This window comes from Schistocerca americana, chromosome 9 (genome assembly GCF_021461395.2).
Source record: "Schistocerca americana isolate TAMUIC-IGC-003095 chromosome 9, iqSchAmer2.1, whole genome shotgun sequence".
Taxonomy (NCBI): domain Eukaryota; kingdom Metazoa; phylum Arthropoda; class Insecta; order Orthoptera; family Acrididae; genus Schistocerca; species Schistocerca americana.
Window position 1 is genome coordinate 1694609 of NC_060127.1, and position 22012 is coordinate 1716620.

Sequence of the window (22012 nt, forward strand, 5' to 3'; positions counted from 1 at the left end):
TTGATCAAACTTATCGACACCACCCATTATTTTGTTGTATTCTGCCACAACTTCAGGACAAGAAATCTCTGCGCTAGTACCATCCTTGTTTTTCCTTTTCACTGTGGCTATTTCTCATGGGTCATGAATTGAGGACAGGAAAGTGACTGGACGGTTATCAATCCATTTTACTGCAGAAATGGCTCCTTTTTTTTTCAAACTGGAACTCTCCTCGTTCTAAGTTTACGTTTTCCTTCATAAAGTTTGGTAAATCAAAAGTATTTACCTTATACTATAGCTTTGAGGGAAAAAATCACAAAATGTCACGCAAATAGCACTGAAAGGCTCCTCTACAGAGCAACACTCGGCTATACAATGCCTCTGCGCGAAGGTACAGCAAAAACGTCGGGAACTTCCGATTGGTAGCACCGTACAGAGGTGGGAACTGTGAATCCCACGGAGCGAGTTAATTGCAGTGGGAAGCATGTTTCCCACGGCTCACGAAAGGGTTAAACGCGAGCAGAGCAGGTGCGGCGTTGAGGGGAGTGAGGGAAATGCGTGCACACGGTGTGGTCGCGGTAGCTCGGGAGGAGCGACAGCTGCGTGAAACAGGGACGGGGGATTTTGAGAGCGGTGACACGTAGTAGCTGCAGTGGCGAGTCGGCACTGTGTTGACACCCCAGTCTGCAGTACGACGAATCTCAGCATTTCACACACAAAGGGTGTAAGATGACTATTTTTTGATGATGATACTGGATGTGTTAATATTTGTAAAGGAAAATCATGCATTTGAATAACTGTGGTCAGAGAGAGAGGAGTTGGGCAACGCAGTCTGTGTCTGCGATGGCAGCACTGTGCAGTCGTACGAGTGGGCGGCTGCGGCGTGCAGAAGACGGGGTTTCGTTAACCGTAGCGTGTAATGCATGCACTGAGTTTCGAAACTACGTGAGTTGCACATTTATTAAGAGGAGGAATGATGACTCGGAACAAGCTTTGGATAGCATACGGACATAAAAAGGTTTAGAAATACGTTGTTGGTCCACTTCACCATCGTCCGGCTCGAGTTTTTGATAATTAATCTATTGATTGATCATCTCAGTTAATTTACTGTGTGATGGAAATTATTAGATTAAATGAATTTTTATATTATAATCTGTATATTTTTTATAAGTTCCTTCCTACCTGAAATTTCAGAACTTAAAGATTGAGTCACGTGTTTCGTTGGCATTCTCTGTCAAGATTATGAACCCAGTTTTCCTGGACCAACTGAACCTAGTTTTTTTCAATTTTTTTTAGCTCTTTCGCAGTCTTAATTTATTGCTGTTTCTGCCAGTACTTCACTTTCATAATACGTGATTGTTTCGTTTCGTTTGTGCAATGCAGGTTCTGTCAGTTTCTTTATTTTGCCAGGGCCATACGTCAGTGCAGAAATTTTCATGTACTTCAGGTTACATTCTTATACAGGTCGACAGTAAAGTTTCGTTTGTTTTGTTATACAGTTAGGTTTTATCAAACTGTCCGCTCTGACCTAGTCTACTGAGCATGAAATTATTGGTTTGCTGATTTATTTGCTGATGAATGGGATCGGTTTTCACACACACGGAATTCTTTTCAGTCTCATGTAAGTGATACGTCTTTGAGCTGAGTAGCAAATTTAGGTTGTCAGTTCACATTGGCAAGTTTATAGTTACGATAACAAACACAAAAGTAAAGGCTACTCACTTGCAAGGGCTTCGCAAAACGTTTACTTTATCGTAAAACGATGAATACTTTCAGGAAGTTCAATTTTCAAGGCATTACATGTTCTACCGCATCAAAGGATACGGGAACAGAAAATGTGAAGCACGTGAGTGTGTATAAGAGGTATGAAAACTTAAAAGGAAGCCCTCTGATGATGATGATAAATCAAGTGAATGTGCCTTTTGGATGACCTACAAAACTGCACTACTTTAAGCAAAGTCCTCGCGCCGTTTAATAGGTGATGAATTAATAAGAGAATACATTGAAGCTGCAGTTGAATATTCATGTCCACAGAAAATTTTCGTGTGGTGCTGTTATAAAACATGATAAGCATGTGTACCACACAGACGATGTTCAGAGCCAGATTGCAAAGTTTTTGTGAAGATTGTGCCGAATATTCCATTTAAGATTAGAAAATACAGATACATACCTGCAGTATTGAAGAAAGTGTAGAAAATGCACAGCTTTGTCGTTGAATTTATTAGTTTTTGAGTGTATAGATGGAGCGCCAATCATACTGGGGAAAAGAAAATCATGATTCGTAGCACAACAGAATGAGAAAATGGAAAAGCTTTCAGTACTCAATTTTTGGTGATCTTTAGTTTGAAGTAATTGATGTGTAAATCGACAACGAACGTAAAGATGGTCTAGATTTCCTCTTTTCGCACGTCCTCCCCACCTTATTCTCTCTGACGGTGGTGGGGGTAGCTAACACTAGTCGATGCTCGCGGAGCACGTGTGCTGTCAGGGCCTGACTTAATCTCGGATGGCTTCCTGCCACCTACTGTGGACTCTGACCGTTCCGACACGAAATCACGTGCCCAGCCGCGCAGCTCCGCAGTCGACGCAGTCCTGTGGGTCTCAGATGACCTGTACTGGATGGCCACGGCGATAAACAGATCGCTCCGCCGTAGGGTCACGTGAATTTAATGACGGGCACCACGCAAGAGATAACTTAGTGAATGAAGGTCATGGCGATGGCCTCACCCAGAGCCGAAGTCGGGGCTGACGCTCAACAGCAGTGGCGGGCGGCTGCTGCCCGAGCTGGGCAGACAGGCAGAGGACACTCGCTGGCGACCCACTGGCGGCAGAGTTACGCCGACGGCACGGTTTGACACACACTGTCCGACTGGCCGAACGATGACGAGGTGGCTTCGCCACGGCTAAATCCTGCTTCTCTCCGGCGGTTTCTACTGTTCACGCCAGTTGCCTTAAGCCGTCGGCACACGGACCGTGCATCCGAACGTTGAGCGTTGAGCGTGACGTCATAGCGTGGAATAGCAAGTTCGGGAGTCTTTCCGAACGTGCAGAGCAGTATGTGGCATGTGAGATATTCTGAGCGTGCGTCTGAGCGTTGCCAATGAGATGGCACAACACCACCTACGTCACACGCACGCCGTCTGCCTTCAATACAGAGCTGTGAGGCGCCATATTGGCATTCATTTCAAGCCTATATGTATATATGCCATTTCTGAGCACCAGCAAATTGAGAATCACTGGAAAACTCGTTGTTAACTGTGTTCCAATAAAATAATGAGAAACATCATATTTGTTGCAAAAGAATTGTTGTAGCTTGCGTATTATGAAAGTAGGCTATTTGAAGGCAGCGACACACTGAAGATCCACCCAAAACGCATTGTTCTTGGTACAATTTGTTATAGTTAAATTTCAGTTAGTAACATAATTATCTACGATTAATGTTTTAGTAACGAGTAAGAAAATATGGCTAAGCCTAAGAACTTTGTTGTTGGTGTAGCGTGAAGAGTAGCGTCTCTAACCACTAATGAAGTTTTTGTTGGGGCGGTGTTCCGCGTCGTAACACTTCCAAATTTTTTTTCCTAACATTTACGTTTTTATTAGGTTCTGATACTTTCTTATTAGTTTCATATAAGTATATGTTATAATATTTGATGTTATATAAAGTAAGCTCACCTTTTTTTGAGGGGTGACTTTTTTCAGTTGGCTTAATCTGCTACACAGCTTGCGCCACTTGTATAAAGATATTTTGCTCCTTTTTCTTTTACGCTTCGTAATTCTCATGTTTGAAAGATTCTGCTACTGGGTAGGAACAGTGATCAAGTAAGACTGACCTTGGGGTTTTACTAAAATGTGGGAATGATGAAATAATGTATATCTTATGCGGAGAAGTATTCCAAATTTGTACCGCACTGTTTGTAATGGAACTTTCATAAGCCTGTGTCCTTATTGATTGGCCATGGTACTTTCCTTTTCGTGGACGATGAAAGTAATGTACATTTTAATAGAGGTAACGTGGGAATTTTACTCGCGACTGTTGAGTAAACAGTGTGATTTACGAACTAGAAACATCCCTCAACTGCCTCTGCAGTGCGTTGCGATCGCGTATACCACGTTGGGGCCCACGTACCGTATGCACGAGTCGCATCGTTCCTGAGCGTTCAGCAGCACGTCGAACTTGGGACGCTGAACGTTAACATTCGACAGCACGGTCCGTGTGCCGACGGCGTTAGTCGACCAGACCCTGGCGGCGCCGCCAGCTGTCGCAGCCGGGCTGCGGTGCTCCAGCAGGCTGCATCACGCGGCCCGCCGTCTCGCAGGCGCTGCGAAGCCAGCGGCCGCCTGCTTCCGTCACGGCGCACCTCTGCTGCTTCCGAGTCGCGTTTACCTTTTCTCCTTTACTGTATTAAACGCTATTTATTGCAAGTTTTTGCAGGCTTCAAGTGAAATACGAGTGCATTCAGACAGGAAACCGTTACGTTAAGTAAATACTAACACAGCTTACCGCGCAATTAAATTATCAACACCTTCCTAAAGATCGGATAATGAGTCTGAGGTGAAGACTTTAGAGTCAAAAGAACGTTTGGGGAAACAGCTAGTTCGCGGAAGTCGCACAGAGATTGTGGAACTTTGATCTAGAAAGAATAGGAGTAGTACAGAAAGAATCGTGCTTGTACCTATTACATTTAGCGAGAACATTCTCAGCTCGTGATTGCTAAAAACGTAATTGAATTTAAAATGTAAAAGTCCTAACAAAATGGTTCAAATGGCTCTGAGCACTATGGGACTTAACATCTGTGGTCATCAGTCCCCTAGAACTTAGAACTACTTAAACCTGACTAACCTAAGGACATCACACACATCCATGCCCGAGGCAGGATTCGAACCTGCGACCGTAGCGGTCCGCGGTTCCAGACTGTAGCGCCTAGAACCGCACGGCCACACAGGCCAGCAGAAGTCCTAACATCTCAAATACTTGTGTACGTCCTGACTCGATTTTCGAATACTGTCGTTGCTCACTACACCTGAAGTTACCACCAGTCGCAGTGAAGGGTTGCGATTTTCCTTGCGTTGTGCGATTCTCAGTTATTTCGTCTTCATCGCAGGCTGTTCTCTCTGAGCCTGGATTGAAGTCCATTTCTTACGTCCTGACATCTAAGGTGTTCTGTCCAGAGCGCTTCTGAAAGATCTGTGACCAAGTTTTGTTTTGCCTCTGTGGGAGAGTGACTTGTGCATGACTTGACAGCAATTCTTCCAGAAGCCTCACTTCCCTAGCCACTATTAATGTAGGGTCTTGTAGAGTGAGGAAGCAAGGGAGCGGATGTTTTTATGGGTGCCCGCTGTCCTCCTCCTTCAACACAAATGAACACGTAGATTAATAGAGTTCTTTATTTACATGCACTAGAAGCTACTTATCTCGAACAGAGTCCATGTTTGTGGTACAAGTCCATCAGTAAAAGTCGTCTTGCACACAATATCGGTAGTCGTGCTATTCCAGTCTCTCTGCTGGTCCCAACTGAGGCCACTCCGCAATTGAACTGACAGTCACCAAACGTGCAGTGTGAGTCAGCGGCGGCGGCCTAAATACTTGCCGTCGAGAGGGCTTTGGCGGCCCGCTGCTTGTCGGTGTGTCTCTGGCCTCTTTCCTGAGAGGCGCACATGATCCAGCGCCTGCTATCGAATTTCGGGCTACATTTTTTGCCGAGTGGTGTTCTGGCGACGGATTACGCCAGCACAAATAATTTAATTAATACTGGGGGGCAGATGGGTGAAACTGCTGGATCTCAGAAACGGATAGCCTTTGACTCCCAATACGTGTCCTACTGGGCGTAAGGGCTTCTGCACGTATGCACAAGTGAGTTCTGTTCTCCCATTCCACAATTTATTTATGTTAGCCAGTGCTCTCTGCCCTTACTGTCACTGTTTCTTGGCGGAGTCAAGAATTATTCAGCTAGCTTCACGCCAGCCTGACGGCTGCGGGTATCGCAGTCCCGAGTGTGACAGAGCTGGATGGCCTCTCCTCACTCTGATTACAGAGCTTCTCTGTACAGTGGTCACCAGAGTACTGCATTAAAATACCGTAACCACCCGTCCCGCCTCCCCGAGATGTTAGTTTTCGACATTCTTCCCTGGCGCTGGTGCACACGCCACCTTGGAAACGCTCTTTCATTATTCAGCGGCTTTCTGTCGTCTCAGCCCCCCCACCCCCACCCCCACGGTGTACCGGGCCCAGTGGCCAGTTGCCAGCGGCTGCTGCCTGGCCCCCCTCCACCCCTCGTGCCCCCCCCCCCCCCACCCCCTTCTGATGACCTGACACTGGCTCTCTCTGCCTCGCTGTGCTAGCCTCCGCTCAAAGTGCACTCAATATGATTCCCAAGTACTCCTTTAAACAATCCTGCAGATAAGAAATTAGCGACGATTTTCAGTAGTTAGATATGGCAACAACTAACGTCATCGTCAGTCATACATATATTGTCGCTTCTAGCTGGGAACTAATTTACGCTAGACTGGTCTGCCAGTTAAATGGAATCTGATTTATGAGGCGTGCCAGTTTTCACAGAAACGGTCGCATGGTGGTAGGCGCTCATGTTTCGTCCGAACCGGGAATTCGTCCTGCCGCTCTTCAAGGACGCGGAAGCCGGGACCCGGTTGACGCAGGCTTCTTCCTGCTTGCTGTACGGTGGCTGACTCGAGGACTGGAATCTTCCTCGCTCCTTGAAAGATACGTACTTAAAAACTGGAATGTTGCATAAGTCACACCAATGCCCAAGGAAGGAAACAGGAGTAATCCGCTGAATTAAAGATTCCTGTCACTAACGTCCGCTGCCAGCAGGATTTTGAAACATACTGTATTGGAACATTACGAGTTACCTCGCAGAAAACGATTTATTGACAGGCAGCCAACATGAATCCAGTAAATTTCGTTCTTGTGAAATACATGTAGCTCTGTAGAATTACAAGGTAGTGTGTGCTACTGACAGAGGGTGTCAAATCGATTCCATATTTATAGATTTCCAGAAGGGTTTCGACACAGTTCCTCACAAGTGAATGCTAATCAAATTGCATTCTTATGGAGCATCGTCTTAGTTGTGTAACTAGATTTTTGATTTCCTTTCAGAAAGGTCATAGTTCGTAGTAACTGATGGAAAATCATCGAGTAAAACAGAAGTAATATCTGCGTTCCCCAACGAAGTACTACAGCCCCTCTTTGTTCCTGATACACCTCAACGACTTAGGAGACAATCTGAGCACCCCCCTTAGTGTATGCAGATGATGCTGTCATTTACCTTCTAGTACAGTGATCAGATGATCTAAACAAGCTGCAAAATGATTTAGAAAAGATATCTGTGTGGTGCAGAAAGTGGCGACTGGCTGTAAAGCAGGTCTGGGCTGGCGGGGCATGCCCAGAGCGCGACGTGGGGCAGCAGGGGAGAACTGCCGACAGCGGCCCACGTAAATGCCGCAGCAGCCGCACTGCACTCGGCTTGCTTATATATTTCACATTTCTCATGAATATAGTTCATAAACAAAACAAATTTTTAGTATCAGTTAGTTATATTCGATGTACTGAATAATTTTTATCTGGTTCAAACTACCGGCATACGGACAGACGCAAAAAAAAAAAAAAAAAAAAAAAAAAAACAGATAGGAAAAATTACAAGAATTGAATTCACAGACTTCCACACTCAAGTTGCCACGTAACTATTAGTTTCATAATCCAAAAACGTGTTTCACACAGATATGTCGATTGAAACATTCTAGAACTTTTGCAACCTCATTATGGGGAATTTGAAACTCTATCTGGGGGAAGCAAGGTATACCTCCCGCACAGTTTTAATTGAAAAAGATTTTTGTCACTGAAACTGGAATTACCTTGCAGGTCAATGAGTTAAATCTGCACGAACACAGGGGCGCTTTCCACTGAAACGACAAACGGTCTCCAAAACAGATGTGAGATTGACAGTATTCACAAAACCTATCTAACCATCTCCTTGTAATTTATTCAAGTCCAGCTTGCATTCTCTTTAACGCCACCGAGGTTAGGTAGCTGGACTATCTCTCTCAGAACGTGTCCCTACTAGAACGACATTTTCTTTTCACATACACACCTGTCAAATCGGAACGAAGTTACCTTGGAGTATCTTACTGTGGGCGAAATATGCAATGCAGTTTCGTTCTTGCACTGCTTTTTTCCATCATAAATTCAACAACAGCGAGTTTGAAAAACCGTTCCAGGCATGCCTCTTCCCTCAACCAACATACTTTGCAGTTGCAACTGACAATGGAATAATGTGTGCGACTTCAGAAACTTCACTATTCATACCTCCAATCTCTTCATGTGCTCCATGCCTGCAAATTTCGCACAGAGCGCTTCTCAATATACAGAACAATGAATTCCCTCTTTCAATCGTCGTAATGTTTTGCTCTTTCATTGTCAACTAAATCTTAAAATTACACTACTGGCCATTAAAATTGCTACACCATGAAGATGATGATGTGCTACAGACGGGAAATTTAACCGACAGGAAGAAGATGCTGTGATATGCAAATGATTAGCTTTTCAGAGCATTCACACAAGGTTGGCGCCGTTGACGACACCAACAACGTGCTGACATGAGGAAAGTTTCCAACCGATTTCTCATACACGAACAGCAGTTGACCAGTGTTGCCTGATGAAACATTGTTGTGACACCTCGTGTAAGCAGGAGAAATGCGTACCATCACGTTTCCGACTTTGATAAAGGTCGGATTGTAGCCTATCGCGATTGCGATTTATGGTATCGCGACATTGATGCTCGCGTTGGTCGAGATCCAATGACTGTTAGCAGAATATGGAATTGGTGGGTTCAGGAGGCTAATACGGAACACCGTGCTGGATTCCAAGGGTCTTGCATTACTAGCAGTCGAGATGACAGGCATCTTATCCGCATGGCTGTAACGGATCGTGCAGCCACGTCTCGATCCCTGAGTCAACAGATGGGGACGTTTGCAAGACAACAACCATCTGCACGAACGTTCGCCGACGTTTGCAGCAGCATGGACTATCAGTTCGGAGACCATAGCTGCGGTTACCCTTGACGCTGCGTCACAGACAGGAGCGCCTGCGATGGTGTACCCAACGACGAACCTGGGTGGACGAATAGCAAAACGTAATTTTTTTCGGATGAATCCAGGTTCTGTTTACAGCATCATGGTGGTCGCATTAGTGTTTGGCGACATCGCGGTGAACGCACATTGGAAGCGTGTATTCGTCATCGCCATACTCGCGTATCACCCGGCGTGATGGTATGGGGTGCCACTGGTTACACGTCTCGATCACCTCTTGTTCACATTGACGGCACTTTGAACAGTGGACGTTACATTTCAGATGTGTTACGACCCGTGGCTCTGCCCTTCATTCGATCCCTGCGAATCCCTAAATTTCAGCAGGATAATCTACGACCGCATGTTGCAGGTCGTGTACGGGCCTTTCTGGATACAGAAAATGTTCGACTCTTGCCATGGCCAGCACATTCTCCAGATGTCTCACCAATTGAAAACGTCTGGTCAATGGCGGCCGAGCAACTGGCTCATCACAATACGCCAGTCACTACTGTTGATGAACTGTGGTATCGTGTTGAAGCTGATTGGGCAGCTGTACCTGCACACGCCATCCAAGCTCTCTTTGACTCCATGCTCAAACGTACCGAGGCCCTTATTGCGGCCAGAGGTGGTTGTTCTGGGGACTGATTTCTCAGGATCTATGCACCCAAACTTTGTGAAAATGTAATCACATGTCAGTTCTAGTATAATATATTTGTCCACTAAATACCCCTGTATCATCTGCATTTATTCTTGGTGTAGCAATTTTAATGGCCAGTAGTGTATTTCTGTATGATATTGTAATGTCAGATGGCTCTGAGCACTATGGGACATAACTTATGAGGTCATCAGTCCTCTACAACTTAGAACTACTTAAACCTAACTAACCTAAGGACATCATTCACATCCATGCCCGAGGCACGATTCGAACCTGCGACCGTAACGGTCGCGAGGTTCCAGACTGTAGCGCCTAGAACCACTCGGCCACCACGGCCGGCTATTGTAATGTCGTTTCATAGCAAATATTCAGTACTCGTCTATGATTTCCATTTGTTTTAAAGGCTGTGAAGATAGATCGGTAGACTGTTTTTGTACCAACAGCCACAGGAACTGTGAACGTTCTTCATACTACGAACAAATAGCGAATAGCAAACAGCGCTGACACCACGATTCTCCCAAACCCAGAGGGCTGCGCCGACCGAAAAATGCCGCACACACCAGCGCCGAGTGAGACGCCGCGCCGTTCCGGCTACTTCCGAGGAGGAGCGAGCAGAGCAGAGTGGGGGGCGGGGTCTCGGCCGACACGCACGCGGCCCACACACACACGTCGCACGCCCTGCTCCCTGCTCTGCACAATGAAAAGTCTGAGGTCGTACACACGACTACCGAAACGGATCCCCTACATTCCGACTGCAGGGTAAAACAGACAGATAATAAAGGCTGTAAATTCAACTAAATGTTTAGTAATTACAATTGGCAATAACCTAAATTGGAACGATCACGTAGATAGTGTTGTGGGTAAAGCAAACCAAGGACTGCGATTTATTGGCAGAAGACTCAGAAAGTGTAACAGGTGTGCTAAAGAAACTGCTTACAGTACGCTAGTCCGCCCTATTCGCCAGTGCTGCTGTGCATTGCCCGATCCAAATCAGACGGGACTGACGGAGGACATCGACAAAGTTCAAAGGGCAGCTCGTTTTGTACTATCTTGAAATAGGGAGGGGGGGGGGATAGAGAGAGTGTGCGACGGACGTGATTCGTGCTCTGGGTTGGCAATAGTTAAACAAAGGCAGATCCTTCTCGTGGTATTTCATAGTATGAAAATGTTTTGTTAGCTCTCGCTTACATGGGGAGAATTTATCATCCCAATAAGATAAGAAAAATCGGAGCTCGCACTGAAAGATTTAAATGTTCTTTTTTCCCGCGCGTTCTTAGAGATTATAACGGTAGAGAAATAGCTTGAACGTGGTTCTATCGCAGGCACTTCATTGTGAATTTTTAGAGTAATCGTGTAGACGTAAATGTAGCTAGGCTGGAGGCTGACATCTCCCAGCTGCTCCATCCAAACTTGTAAAACGAATGCGGCATTTTTTTTTTCTCACTCAGGTTGTTATTCATTTAAACTTTTGCTTCGTTTCAAAATGGTTCAGATGGCTCTGAGCACTATGGCAATTAACATCTGAGGTCATCAGTCCCCTAGAACTTAGAACTACTTAAACCTAACTAACCTAAGGACATCACACACACCCATGCCCGAGGCAGGATTCGAACCTGTGACCGTAGTGGTCGCCCGGTTCCAGACTGTAGCGCGTAGAACCGCTCGGCCACCCCGGCCGGCGCTTCGTTTCATAACAGGTTTCGACCGTCTTAGGCCATTATCCATTAATTGCCTACAGGAAAACCCATTATATTAACGCTTCAAAATGGTAACACACTGGTATGACAGTAAATTAACAGTACGACACTTACCTAGGAAAGTTGCCATGTGGATAAAAGTGGCAGCGTATATCACGTTTTGTATTTCCCTTCGTTTTGGCTTACATAAACGTAACACTTGTGATGTTTCGACAGTTGGTTGGTCCATATAAGGTGGTAAATGTGCAAAATTATAAGGTGGACCAATGAATCAAACTGGGGGCGGTCTAACACTTTCATATACAGCGTGGTCGGAAACAGCCTGGAGCGCTTGGAAGGCTGTTACAGAGTAGGTCGTGCTGAGAAGTAACTGTTAACAAAACATTCGGTACATTGCACCGTTTCTGAGTTTAGCTTTGCAGTTAGACAGTGAGGCCGTTTTGCCTAGAAATTCGAGCAGCCCGCCAGAGACGGTGCCCGATGTGTCCTTCGTTTGGTTTCCCAAAACCGATACAGCAGCTGGACACGGCACAGCAGTAAGGATCGAATTTCAGCCGAGGTCTGGGACGCCTCGTGTGCTGTGAGAACAGCCGGCACCTACTGTGCCTGGCGGCCACTTGAATTTGCACGCGCAGCGGCCCGATTGGTCAACTTAATTGCTAATTAACTCGGAAACAGTGCAACGAAACGAATTTGGCCCTTAACAGTCAGTTCTCATACATGCTACCCTGAAACACTCTTAGAAGCTCTTCAGACTATTTCTGACCACCCTATATGATATGTGTGTTTATGCACACAAAAAGGAGCTAATAAAAGTAAAGTAAAAATAAAATTGTTTAAAAATGTGCCAACATGGAAAGTACGAAATTTTAAATTTTCCCTTAGTAAACACGAAAACATCAATAATCTTATCTGTTTAGAGTTGAAACTACGAATGAACAATCCTGTTTGTTAATGTGGGAACTAGCAAAGCGATTGTTATTTTGGTTTTTGGTTATCTGTGAGCAGAATACCATTAAAACAGCCGATATTTTTCTTATTTTTTTATAATTTTTAACATTTTTATGCAGCGACAGCAACTGATATTGTTTATATAAGAATATACAGCCTACAGTTGCAGGTTAACTTTATCGTTTACCTAGGTTTCCACGTTAGTAATAAAGTCTTCTTCAGAACCTGCAAAAAATTAATATTATAACGTGCTCGTAAATTATATTAGATATGGCCATACTACAGGATGCAACGTGTAGTACTTACATAAAATATTATTTAAATGTTTGCCTAAAACAAGCCATGTCCTAAGTCAACTTTATAAAACGTGATGCATAACCCTAAGGTTTTGTCACTTCTATGTCACGTAAAGGTTTGGTTGTATGCGCCATTTGCACCAGATGTTCCTCAAAGGCTGACCCCGTGTTCCTACGCCCAAACCTTTACGTGACATAGAGCTACTACATCATGAAGTTAAGGGATATAGACTCTACACGCTTGAGGAACTACAAATTTACGCATACCTAATTACAGACAGAGGCAATTTACTGAACGAACAGCTGTATCTAAAAAATAGGACGTACTTCGAATGCTTCCAGCCTATATTAGATTTACAATAATTCATAATGCATGTGGCCATCACAGTTTCTGTAATAATAGAACCTTTCCTGCAGATGTTCATAAGAGATTTGTTGGTCAGTTTATAAGGCTCTGTAGTAGAATGTAGAACGTGGTCATGCTAGATACTGTAAGTAACTTACAGTAGTAAAGTATAAAATTAATTCATAGCAAAAATGTTATCGGACGCGTGCGTAATAAGAGTTTGATTCTATACGCCTCGCGCATGCGCGCCGCCCTCTGTGAGGCAGGCCGCGAAGCCCTCGCGGTCCGCAGTCTCTAGCCACACGACGAGGCCCATACAACGGGCTTAAAGTGAATCTGCTACAGCTTGTTTAATAGAAGTGACAAAACCTTATGGTTATGCATCAAGTTTTATAAAGTTGACTTAGGACATGGCTTGCTTTAGGCAAACATTTAAATAACATTTTATGTAAGTACTACACGTTGCATCCTGCAGGATGACCATATCTAATACAATTTACTAGCACATTACAATATTAACTTTTTGCAGGTTCTGAAGAAGACGTTAATACTAACGTTGAAACCTAGGTAAACGATTAAGTTAACCTGCAACTGTAGGCTGTATATTCTTATATTGCCGATATATTTCTCTTTTTTATTTCATTTTTTCTTTATTTTTACGGACGCACGCACGCACACACACACACACACACACACACATACACACACACACACACTCACGTCCTAGGTAACCATCCATCCGTTAATTTACTTTTACACCGTTATGTTCCCATTTCTTAGCAGTCACATAGTGTGGTTTTCTACACAGCTTACCATTACATAATGGGTTAAAAAGCCGAAACTGGTTGCGAGACGAATGAAAAACTAGTGAAATAAACAACAGTCTAGGCAATGCTCGTTGGTCATTTTTCGCCATCTTCTGAAGTCTGATCGGTCCCGAGTACTTCGAAAGTTTCAGATCCCGTTTTACCTGCCTGACAAATTGTCTTGGTCTTCCTCGTGCATTCTTCCCAGTTAGTTTTCCTTGATATCACAAAGAATGTCCGTATAAGTGTCCAACTCATCTGTTCCTTGAAACTCTTGCACAGTGAAGTTCCCTCCCCTACGTTGTTGAAGACTTATTCATTGCTCATTTTCTCCGTCCAAGAAATCTTCGGCTCTGAGCACTATGGGACTTAACATCTATGGTCATCAGTCCCCTAGAACTTAGAACGACTTAAACCTAACTAACCTAAGGACAGCACACAACACCCAGCCATCACGAGGCAGAGAAAATCCCTGACCCCGCCGGGAATCGAACCCAGGAACCCGTGCGTGGGAAGCGAGAACGCTACCGCACGACCACGAGATGTGGGCTCAAGAAATCTTTGACTTTTCTCCAACACCATGCCTCAAAAGCATGTAGCATTTTTCACTGTTGGTTCCTTACTATCCCTGTCTCCTCGGAGCTGTACAGGACAACGCTTCGAACAAAAATTTTTACATATTGCTTCCTGGTGCTTAAGCTAACATATGTCGATGATACCAGATTCTTCTTCTTCTTCTTGTTCAATGGTATCTTCTGGAGTTTTACACGTGATATCCTTCGCTGGTTAACAATCTTGAGTTATTCTACTGTCTCGGCATTTAAAAGTTGGTGATTTGCTTCAGATTCTTTCTGTCAAAACCTAGAATTAATGTTATTGGAAGTTTACCACGTGCAAGAATTTTAGTATCCATCTTATTAACTTCCCGAAAATACCTCGTTCATGCCTTCTACGGCTTTCTGGAGACTGTTTTCAGATTCGGCTCACAGTACTATATCATCTTTAAATCTAAGTATTTTTGTGTTCTGTCTATTATACAGGGTGAGGCAAATAAAAGTGGCCTGGACAAGCGGATAAGATTGGACGTGAATGTATGCATATAAGCACACCTCGCGACCCACACACGACTGGTACGTCCACCACGTGGTTCACGCCGGTTCAGAATACAGTTCGGGCTATGTCCGCGCGCGTGGAGCGGTCCAATGGGGAGAAAGCTACTCACAGTGTGCGTTGTTAAAAGTTACGTGACGATAAAGTCGTGGAATCGGTTCAGTCAGTTGTTTGCTGAGCAGTTCTGTGGTGACAAGGTGCTAATGACGAGTTCCACGTCACGTTTAGCCCGAAAACGGTGTCAGACAGGTTCTGTTTTGAACAACTCAAAAAGCATTCCGAAACATGATCGCACACCAGAAAATGTGGCTGCACTCCAGCAGAAAATGCTTCAGAGTCCTACCAATCGACTCGACGCGTGTCGCAAGACATCGGCATATCACACCGATCGTGCAGACGAATACTCCACCTGGATGTGCAGTCTGGTCGTAGCCCTAGCTGGCCACCCAGGTCACCGGATCTTCAGTGCGTGATTACTTTGCGTGGGGAGCCCTCAAGTCTAAGGTGTATCGCAGCAACCCTCATAGTCTTCAAGAACTGTAGCAGAACGTTTCGCATGAGGTTGCAGCAATCCCAGCAGTCCAGCTTCGATCCACCTTCAGCAACTTGCTGACCAGGGCCCAAAGAGATGAACGGTGGTCACTTTGTACACCTGTTACAGTCAGGTCAGTACTGTATTTCCTTTCCTCTGCTGTGTTTCTCTGTGCCGTGCAACTCTGTCCTCCATTCCACTTTTATTTGCCCCGCCCTGTATAAGGGACAGCCAGATGAAAACCAAACACCCGCCATAACGGGACCATGGAATGCTTCCATTCAAAAGTAGTCACCACACGCACTGAGTGATTCATCCGTCTGCCAGATGGGACGACCAATCCCTGTTGCTTTGAAACCGGTCAGCTGCTGACGGGTCTCCAACCGCACGCACTCCCGCACTTCCTCGTACGACTGAAACCGACGTCCACGCATGTCTTCCTACAGTTCGCAAGAGATAAGATCACTCTGTTCTGTTCCGAGCTGTACGGACGATGTTACGGTGTTTCAAAACCAAATAGCCGAAACCTTGTTTTCGTCCCACTGGCAGTGGGAGGGCGGGCGCTATCGTGCAGCGGGATGTTTACTCTGCTCGTCGACTTACTCGAGCGCGGAACCACAACCACTGCGCAGCGCTCTGAAGACGCCTCCTAGAAACACCGACACGGCGTACAGTCAGCAATGCTGTCGAACGGAGTAACCTTATTGCACGATGACGTCCGTCCTCACACTGTCAACTGAACATTCGTTCCGGTGGAATCAGACTCCGTTAACTGGTCGAAGGCTATGTTTCAGCGATTTGGTTGGGAAACACTGCAACATCCACCACACAGCCTGGATTTTCACATCTTTGGTGACATGGAGAAAGATATGCACGGAGTCGGTTTTGTTGCGACGAGGAAGTGCAAGAGCAGGTACCGTTGTGAATCTATCAGCGGATGACCATTTTCTACCAAATGAACTGATCGTCCCATCTCCACGTAGGACAAACACCATTACGGGTGTGGTGATTACTTTTGAATGGACCTATTCCATGGTCCCATTGTGGCGGATGTTAGGTTTTCATTTGACCGCCCCCCATAGTTATTCTTCAATATACGTTTTTCACATTGGATTGTTGCACCCTCGGTGTGTATGTTGAATACGTAACTGGTTTTTCTTGTAGGAGATTCATGTCAGTCACGGGTCAGTAACTGCACACAGTGTGTCGGCACTGTACATTCCAGAGCAGCCCAGAGGTTGCCGGCGGGAGTGGCCGAGCGGTTCTAGGCGCTACAGTCTGGAACCGCGCGACCGCTGCGGTAAGGTTCGAATCCTGCCTCGGGCATGGATGTTTGTGATGTCCTTAGGTTAGTTAGGTTTAAGTAGTTCTAAGTTCTAGGGGACTGATGACCTCAGCAATTAAGTCCCATAGTCCTCAGAGCCATTTGAATTTGAACCCATAGGTCGAACTCGGAGACCTCTGAAAACAGTTTTTGATTCTTCTACTCCATTAATTATTTATAATGAAACAACGACAACTAATCGAATCTCGCAGGTCAGTGTGACGACCGTGACCCTTATTAAGACAGTGTTCCAAGGAGAGTGAGTGATGAGAGAGTTCGTTGCCCGACGCTTAGTAATTAATAAGAGGAAGAATCATCTGTCGCGAAGTTTACAGAGCGTGGCAAACTTGGGTAAGAGTCAGCCATAGCTGGTTAACAGACCCAGACAACTGGCTAAGAGTGAGCCAGAGATGGCAGAGCTGGTCAAGAGATATAGACACTTGGGTAAGAGTCAGCCAGAGCTTGTCAGCGGATACAGTCAACTGGAGAGTGTGCTGAAGTTTCCTGACTGCCGCTTTCCTCCCTATCAAAAGTAGTGGAAAGACACTGATACTACATTTTCTGACACACTTTATATGTCACGCACGGAAGCGAATATATTCTTCGCCAGGAGATGGGTAGTATGACACTTCGCGAAACGTCGCGAGATATCAACGCTACCACCCGGCTGAAGACCCGAGAAACCTTCATCAATAGTTTACGCCGGGAAAGCCTACAGTCACATATTCAATAATCGTTGATTCTTCTTGCAGAATTACTTCGTCAGAGAATACTATTACATTCGCAATCGAAAAATATGATTCTTTTCAGCTTTATCAAAATGTTGATATGATGTGCGGCAGTTTCTTGAAACATTGCTAGTTTCCTCATTAAAAGATAGGATTATTCATTCGACATTTCCAATAAAACAGATAGAATTGTTCATGTTTTCTACTTACTAAGCGAAAATTAAAATTTTGTAGTTGACAGGTGAAAACTGTTACATTGCTAGAGTATAATTAAAGGAATTTTCGATCTCCAGAGTCATTTAAGACTCTGTCACAAGAACTAATATAATGAAGAAGGAGAGAGAAATAAAGAAGTACTGAAGCATCAAACGGGAAAGTTAATTATATCCAAACGCCTCGAAACTTCTCGGAGGGTGTATACGCTGAGAGAAAATCGTTGATCAGCTACTTTACAACTGGTTCAACTCTTGGACGCAAACGGCACTGAGTCTGCACGGCGTGAAGCTCTCGGTGAGATTCCGAAGGTGCGTTGCGCCCGCCATATGTCTACGCACGGGTCACGCAATTCCCTAAATTAAGGGGGGAGGGGGTTTGTTTGTGGGCGCTGAGTCGACTCCAGATGGCTTCCCAGAGCACGTGCTCCAGATCCCGCCAGTCTGGTGGCGGAAACATCACTGTGAGCTCTCTGTGATGCTCCTTAAACCACTGTGGCGCGATTATGTGGGCAGTTATGTTGTTACAAGACGCCATCGTTATCGGGGAAGTCATCTAGAATGAAGTCGGCAATAATATTCACGTAGTCCACAGCTGACCTGGTAACTTGGATTATTGTGACAGGTGTCGCGGATGGCCAGGTGGACGTCTGCCGTAGGGTAAGGTGGGCCCACCAGCCTGCAACGGTGATACGGTGCGCGTTTCGAGCAGCCACTCTCCTGGTGACGGCGTGTCCAGGCACGACCGTCGACCTGTTGTAACGAGAAACGTCAGCCAGCTGGCAGGGTGACACGTCTCCGTTGAATCGTGGTCCGACCTCAGCGATCCCACGCCCGCTGCCGTGATGTCGGTTCGACAGAGGAACGTACAGGTGCCGCGCTCTGCCGTCAGGTTGTAACCTCCCCCTCACTTGTCGACCTTAAAGACAGTGAAAAATTAAACGGCAAGCACATAATGGAAATTTGGGAAAAGCAATCGTCACCGAAGTTAATTTGTCGGTAAAGAGGGAGGAAAGGGTTACATCTAAATGAAAGGAAAAATGCAAATGAAATTGGTGGAAATTAATTTTGAGAAAAGGGTAAAATTAATAAAGAAAGTAAATGTGCAGTCGTTACGTTAACAATTAGTTGGTGTTAATTAGACATTTGAGATTTGGGGAAAATTACGGTCGCCAGTCCTATGGACAACTACTATAATAACTGAAAATGAAAGATTAATGCACATATATTTAGCACTAAAAGCGTGGCAACTGAAGGTTGACACGTGTTGTGTGAAAACTGAATGTTTGTCAGAAGTAATAAATTTCGCTACACTCTGACTTAATTTAGCAAAATAATTAATAAAACAGGAAAATTGAAAGTTAATTTAGTGATTGAAATTAATAGCGAACTTTGTTTCTGAAGCACTACGAAATGCAATAAAATAAGGTTAGTCTTGGGCTACCTCAACAATCATTTCAAAATCTACCTGAATCTACGCAATTTAGAAATAAGAGATTTAACTTTGAACTTGAATAAAATGGTTCTGAACAATTAACAATAGTAAAATTTAGTATATACCAAGCTGAGCTGCAGTCACAGGTAAGCTAAAGTATGGTAACAAAACTCGCACTCTTAATTTGTTCTTGTGTAATCTAAATATTGTAGCCAGCTATGAATACTTTAACTGAACTTTGAAATTAAAGCAGTGAAATGGAATGATATTACTTTAATCCTGGCGTTTGAATTTCAACGTCACTCGGGTTCATTCCGGAAAAGGAAGGGACCCTACTTGGTAATGCAATTGGGACAATGAGCAACAAAGGTTCATGCTAAGTTGCTATAATTTTGTGAGGCAAATTGAACAGTCTGAAAAGCTGAGGCCCGCCATACAGTTCTAAAACCTTACGTGCTTCCAGTCTTCCTTGTTGGTTGATTGAAGGTTTGAAGATGTCGATCGAGGAGGTGGCGACAGTCACTCATTGTCGGCTGTCGCTGTAGCAGAAGCTGGATACTGCTGCGCCTTCTTCTCGACACGGTCACCAGGCGAAACGAGCTCTTGATGTGCGCCAGCTAATGTTTCCCGTCCGCGACACCGTGTCAGAAACTATCATAGGAAGTCGAGCGCAATTACATGCTGCCAAACCCCGAAAGCGCGGCATCTGGCGGGAGCGTCACACAACACACCTGCTCCACTCGCTACTCCAGCCAGACTCTGCTCTGCCCGCGCTCCACGCGGCAGAGTTAACACTACCCAAGATCCTAAACACTTTGGTTCTCCACACGACCTATCGATGTAATCGTTCGATAGCATAGTTTTCCCTAGACAAGACCCAGCGTAAAAATACAAATAATATTTACAAAACAAATCAATCATACATCGGCATATATATATATATATATATATATATATATATATATATATATTAAAACAATTACAATATATAAAGACACAGAAATGTCATAGCTTCAGGTAACAAAATAAGGAAATAAATCGTAGTACAATAGATGGAAACGGGAGGATATGCATTTCCGGCGTTACAAGGTGTGGCACGCGTCGCCGCCCAACCTACACACCTGCAGGGCGGGCGGCCCTCCGACCAGTGGACGCACCCGTCGTTCCCTCGTGGCTCGACGTACGGCCGGGCGGTTTGCGCCTCGGGTCTCCGGGCGACATTCGTTTAGCGATTGTCCTGACGGTTCGCCAGCACGAACGGCTGGCATCGCCAGGTGTTCGTTCTCTATTGCTGCAGCGGTCGCGGAAGCCTCGAGTATTTTGTACTCGCGGTTTTGCCACATCCCGCAGATGTGGAAAGCACGGTAACGGCCGACCAGCCCCGCTGTTCCCGAGGCGCCGGGCGGCAGCGATCTGCCCCCGGTCGGCCAGAGTGGTTTGTGTGAGCGTATTTCTGCGTTTGCTGCTCAGTACGAGCGCCCACTCGCCTCTGGCCCGCCTGTGTTCCTCTCTTTCCTTGTTATCACTATTTAAGATTGTTTGAGCGATAGCTACGTGATATTGTTCGGTAGCTGAGATTGTGTAAGTAGGCTGTTTAGGTTTTTATGTTGGTAACGCAACGTAGTACTCTGTATGAAAATCACTGGCTGTGCTGTGTGCAGTCTGTCGCTGGTTTGCATTGTTGAAATAGTCGCTATTGTAGTGTTGGGCAGTTGGCTGCCAACAACGCGTAGCGGTGCGCTGTTGGAGGTGAGCCGCCAGCAGTGGTGGATGTGGGGAGAGAGGTGGCTTTTGAACACTATTATGGTAAATACATTGTTTGCTCTTTATCAAAATCTTTCATTTGCTAACTGAGCCTATCAGTAGTTAGTGACTTCAGTAGTTAGAGTCTATTATTTAGCTGGCAGTATTGGCGCTCGCTGTATTGCAGTAGTTTGAGTAACGAAGATTTTTGTGAGGTAAGTGATTTATGAAAGGTATAGCTTATTGTTAGTCAGGGCCATTCTTTTGTAGGTATTATTAAAAGTCAGATTTCGTTGCGCTATAAATATTGTGTGTCACTTTAGTGTTGATCAGAATAAGTAAAGAGAGTTATGTCTGAGTACGTTCAGTTTTTCTCAGCTGTTTGAAAAGCAAATAATGTAAGAGGTTTATCAGCACAGTCATTCATAAATTTTCCTAAGGGGACGTTTCATAATTGTATTGGGTGCTGCCTATCTAACACACTCGACAAGTTTCTCTCAAACCCCGTCGTTTTGCCTTTCATAATCCAAGAAATGTCATAAAAACTCTAGGGAACCACGTTCAGAGTTCTTATAACATTTCACTTGGTCTTAATCAAAGACCGTGGTACAAATAAGACCCGAGTTCCAATGACCAGTTCTACATCTGCAACTACATGACAACTCTGCAATTCACACCCAGATACGTGTCAAAGAGTTCTTCGAACCATCTTACCACCATTTTCCTACCGCTCCAGTCTCTAAAAGTGGGGAGGGAAAAAATGGCTCTGAGCACTACGTGGGACTCAACGTCTGAGGTCATCAGTAGCCTAGAACTCAGAACTACTTAAACCTAACCTAGCCTAAGGACATCACACACATCCATGCGCGAGGCAGGATTCGAACCTCCGACCGTAGCAGTCCAGACTGTACCGCCTAGAACCGCTCGGCCACCCCGGCCGGCGGCGAGGGAAAAATGAACATTTAAATCTCTCTGTACGAGCTCAGATTTCTCTTATTTTATTATTACGGTCGTTTTTCCCTATGTAGGTCGGTGACAATAAAATATTGTCACATTCAGAAGAGGAAGTTGGCGACTGAAATTTGTTTCAATAACTACCGTCTCAGCAGGCTTATCG